This window comes from Mus caroli, unplaced genomic scaffold, assembly GCF_978045245.1.
Source record: "Mus caroli unplaced genomic scaffold, Mus_caroli_1 scaffold_16, whole genome shotgun sequence".
NCBI classification, from domain to species: Eukaryota; Metazoa; Chordata; class Mammalia; order Rodentia; family Muridae; genus Mus; species Mus caroli.
The window spans coordinates 99,981,179-99,986,672 of NW_028227271.1; positions in this window are offsets into that span (position 1 = coordinate 99,981,179).

Here is a 5,494-nt window from a genome sequence, read left to right on the forward strand (position 1 = left end):
CAACAAATGCACTAAATAAAGATAGAATATTAAAAGCAGTAAGGGAAAAAGGTCAAGCAACATATAAAGGCAGACCTATTAAAATTATGCCAGACTGCTCACCAGAGACTATGAAAGCCAGAAGATCCAGGACAGATGTTCTACAGACACTAAGAGAACACAAATGCCAGTCCAGGCTACTATACCCAGCTAAACTCTCAATTACCATAGATGGAGAAACTATAGAATTCCATGACAAAATCAAATTCACACAATGTCTTTCTACAAATCCAGCCCTTCAAAGGACACTAACTGGAAAGCACCAATACAAGGACAGAAACTACACGCTAGAAAAAGCAAGAAAGTAATCCTTCAACAAACCTAAAAGAAGACAGTCACAAGAACAGAATCCCAATTCTAAAATCAAAAATAACAGGAAGCAACAATTACTTTTCCTTAATATCTATTAATATCAATGGACTCAATTCCCCAATAAAAAGACATAGACTAATAACTGGCTACACAAACAGGACCCAACATTTTGCTGCTTACAGGAAACTCACCTCAGGGAAAAAGACAGACACTAACTCAGAGTAAAAGGCTGGAAAACAATTTTCCAAGCAAACAGTCTGAAGAAACAAGCTGGAGTAGCCATTCTAATATTAAATAAAATTGACTTTCAACCCAAAGTTATCATAAAAGACGAGGAGGGGCACTTCATACACATCAAAAATAATATCTTCCAAGATGAACCCTCAATTCTGAATATCTATGCTCCAAATGTAAGGGCAGCCACATTCATTAAAGAAACTTTAGTAAAGCTCACAGCACACATTGCACCTCACACAAAAATAGGGGAGACTTCAACACCCCACTTTCATCAATGGACAGATCCTGGAAACAGAAACTAAAAAGAGACATATTGAAACGAATAGAAGTTATGAAAGAAATGGATTTAACAGATATCTACAGAACATTTTATCCTAAAACAAAAGGATATACCTTCTTCTCAGCACCTCATGGTACCTTCTCCAAAACTGACCATATACTTGGTCACAAAACAAGACTCAAAAGATACAAAAATATTGAAATTATCGCATGCATCCTATCATACCACCACGAACTAAGGCTGATCTTCAATACCAACACAAATAATACAAAGCCAACATTCACATGGAAGCTGAACAACACTCTGCTCAATGATTCCTTGGTCAAGGAAGGAAAAAAGAATGAAATTTAAGACTTTTTAGAGTTTAATGAAAATGAAGCCACAACATACCCAAATTTATGAAATGCAATGAAAGCGGTCCTAAGAGGAAAACTCATAGCTCTGAGTGCCTCCAAAACAAAATAGAGAGAGCAGCTTGACAGCACACCTAAAAGCTCTAGAACAAAAGGAAGCAAATTCACCCAAGAGGAGTAGACAGTAGGAAATAATGAAACTCAGGGCTGAAATCAACCAAGTGGAAACAAGAAAATCTATTCAAAGAATCAATCAAGTCAGTAGCTGGTTCTTTAAGAAAATCAACAAGATAGATAAACCCTTAGCCAGACTAAGTAGAGGGGACAGGGAGCATCCTAATTAACAAAATCAGAAATGAAAAGGGAGACATAACAAGAGATCCTGAGGAAATCCAAAACACCATCAGATCCTTCTACACAAAGCTATACTCAACAAAACTGGAAAACCTGGATGAAATGGACAAATTTCTAGACAGACACCAGGTACCAAAGTTAAATCAGGGTCAGATTAATGACCTAAACAGTCCTATATCCCCTAAAGAAATAGAAGCAGTCATTAACCAAAAAAAAAAAAAAAAAAAAAAAAAAAAAAAAAAAAAAACCCAGGACCAGATGGGTTTAGAGTAGAGTTCTATCAGACCTTTAAAGAAGACCAAATTCCAACTCTTTTCAAAGGATTCCACAAAATAGAAACAGACGTTACTCTACCTAATTCATTCTACAAAGCCACAATTACTCTAGTACCCAAACCACATAAAGACCCAACAATGTTAGAGAACTTCAGACCAATGTCCCTTATGAATATCGGTGCAAAAATACTCAATAAAATTCTTGCTAAGAAAATCCAAGAAGAAATCAAAAGAATCATCCATCATGATGAAGTAGGCTTCATTCCAGGAATGCTGGGGTGGTTTAATATATGGAAATCCATCAATGTAATCCACTATATAAACAAACTCAAAGACAAAAACTACATGATCATCTCCTTATATGCTGAAAAAGCATTGGACAAAATCCAACACCCATTCATATTAAGAATCTTGGAAAGATCAGGAATTCAAGGCCCATAACTAAACATAAAATAAAAGTAATCTACAGCAAACTGGTAGCCAACATCAAAGTAAATGGAGAGAAACTTGAAGCAATCCCACTAAAATCAGGGACTAGACAAAGATGCCAACTTTGTTTCTACCTATTCAATTGGTACTTGGAGTCCTAGCCAGAGCAATTAGACAACAAAAGGAGGTCAAGGGAATACAAATTGGAAAGGAAGAAGTCAAAATATCACTATTTGCAGATGATATGATAATATATATAAGTGACCCTAAAAATTCCACCAGAGAACTCCTAAATCTGATAAACAGCTTTAGTGAAATAGCTGGATTTAAAATTAACTGAAACAAATCAATGGCCTTTCTCTACACAAAGGATAAACAGGCTGAGAAAGAAATTAGGGAAACAACACCCTTCATAATAGTCAAAATAAAATAAAATACCTTGCTGTGACTCTAAGGAAGTGAAATAGCTGTATGATGAGAATTTCAAGTCTCTGAAGAAAGAAATCAAAGATCTCAGAAGATGGAAAGATCTTCCATGGTCATGGATTGGCAGAATCAATATAGTAAAAATGGCTACCTTGCCAAAAGCAATCTACAGATTCAATGCAATCCCCATCAAAATTCCAACTCAATTCTTCAACGAATTAAAAAAGGCAATTCGCAAATTCATCTGGAATAACAAAAAAACCTAGGATAGCAAAAACTCTTCTCAATGATAAAAGAATCTCTGGTGGAATCACCACGCCTGACCTAAATCTCTACTATAGAGCAATTGTGATAAAAAAAACTGCATGGTACTGGTAGAGTGACAGACAGGTAGACCAATGGAATAGAATTGAAGACCCAGAAATGAACCCACATACCTATGGTCACTTTATCTTTGTCAAGGGAGCTAAAGACATCCATTGGAAAAAGGACTGAATTTTCAACAAATGGTGCTGGCACAACTGGCGGTTATCACATAGAAGAATGTCAATTGATCCATTCTTATCTCCTTGTACAACACTCAAGTCTAAGTGGATTAAGGAACTCTGCATAAAATCAGAGACAGTGAAATTTATAGAGGAGAAAATGGGCAAAAGCCTCAAAGATATGGGCACAGTGGGAAAATCCCTGAACAGAACAGCAATGGCTTGTGCTGTAAGATCGAGAATTGACAAAAGGGACTTCATAAAATTGCAAAGCTTCTGTAATGCAAAAGAGTCCATGTGACAAAAAGGCCACCAACAGATTGGGAAACTATCTTTACCAATCCTAAATCAGATATGGGTCTAATATCCAATATATATAAAGAACACAAAAAGATAGAATCCAGAAAACCAAATAACCCCATTAAAATATGTGTCACAGAACTAAACAAAGAACTCTCAACTGAGGAATATCCAATGGCTGAGAAGCACCTGAAAAAATGTTCAACATACTTAATCATCAGGGAAATGCAAATCAAAAGAACCTTGAGATTCCACTTCACACCAGTCAGAATGGCTAAGATCAAAAATTCAGGTGACAGCCCATGCTGGCAAGGATGTGGAGAAAGAGGGACACTCCTCCACTGTTGGTGGGATTGCAACCTGGTACAACCACTCTGGAAATTAGTTTGGTGCTTCACCAGAAAATTGAACATAGTACTCCTGGAGGATCCAGCAATACCTCTCCTGGGCATATATCCAGAAGATGTTCCAACTGGTAATAAGAACACATGCTCTACTATGTTCATAGCAGCCTTATTTATAATAGTCAGAAGCTGAAAAGAATCTAGATGCCCCACACCAGAGGAACAGATACAGAAAATGTGATACATTTATACAATGGACTCCTACTCAGCTATTAAAAACAATGAGTTTATGAAATTCCTAGGCAAATGGATGGATCTGGAGGGTATCATCCTAAGTGAGGTAACCCAGTCTCAAAGAACTCACATGGTAAGCACTCACTGATAAGTAGATATTAGCCCAGAAACTTAGAATACCCAAGATACAATTTGCAAACACATGAAACTCAAGGAGAAAGAAAACCAAAGTGTGGATACTTTTCCCCTTCTTAGAGTTAGGAACAAAATACCCATGGAAGGAGTTACAGAGGTAAAGTTTGGAGCTGAGATGAAAGGATGGATCATCCAGAGACTGCCCCACCTGGGGATCCATCCCGTAATCATCCATAAAACGCAGACATTATTGCATATGCCAGCAAGATTTTGCTGAAAGGACCCTGATATATCTGTCTCTTGTGAGGCTATGCCAGTGCCTGGCAAACACAGAAGTGGATGCTCACATTCAACTGTTGGATGGAACACAGGGCCCCCAATGTAGGAGCTAGAGAAAGTACCCAAGGAGCTGAAGGGGTCTGCAACCCTATAGGTAGAACAGCAATATGAACTAATCAGTACCTCCAGAGCTCATGTCTCTAGATGCATATGTAGCAGAAGATGGCCTAGTTGGCCATCATTGGGAAGAAAGGCCCCTTGGTCTTGCAAATTTTATATGCCCTAGTACAGGGGAATGCCAGGGCCAAGAATTGGGAGTGGGTGGGTAGGGAAGCAGGGTGGGGGGAGGGTATAGGGAACTTTAGGGATAACATTTGAAATGTAAATGAAGAAGGTATAAAAGGGAGAGTAATGTAACTATCAGGATATCTGAAAAAGTTCCAAGGAACTTCACTAGTAACTATCTACCTAAAAACACCTATAATATGTGCACGTCTGTTAATATGCATGCATAGTTTAAATGAAAAGTTCCATCTGGATGACAGTGTTATTACCAAGAGTCAAAGACAAAAAAAAAACCCAGCAAAAACAAACAAACAAACAAACAAGCAAGCAAAAAACAAAAAACAAAACAAAACAGGTGTGAGAATTTCTTTTTAGTTGGTGGTCAGGGTTGTCCAAGAGACTATTGAAGCCATTTTCCAACCTTGCTGCCATTCCTGAGACTTCTTGAGCAGGTGTCCTGTGATGCTGTCCGTCCTTTCCTAATAATGCCAGAGAAGGCAGCCAGCTAGTAGAACCCAGCCCACATACAAGCAACCGTTTTGGGGTAGCCCCTGCTCCAATTGTTCAGGACCCACATGACGATATGTGACATATCTGCTATACATGTACAGGGAGGCCTAGATCCAGTCTATACTTTCTTTGCTTGGGTGATTCTGAGGGCTCCAAGGATACAGGTTAGTTGACTCTGTTGGTCTTCCTGTGAAGTTCCTGTCCCCTTCGGGTCCCA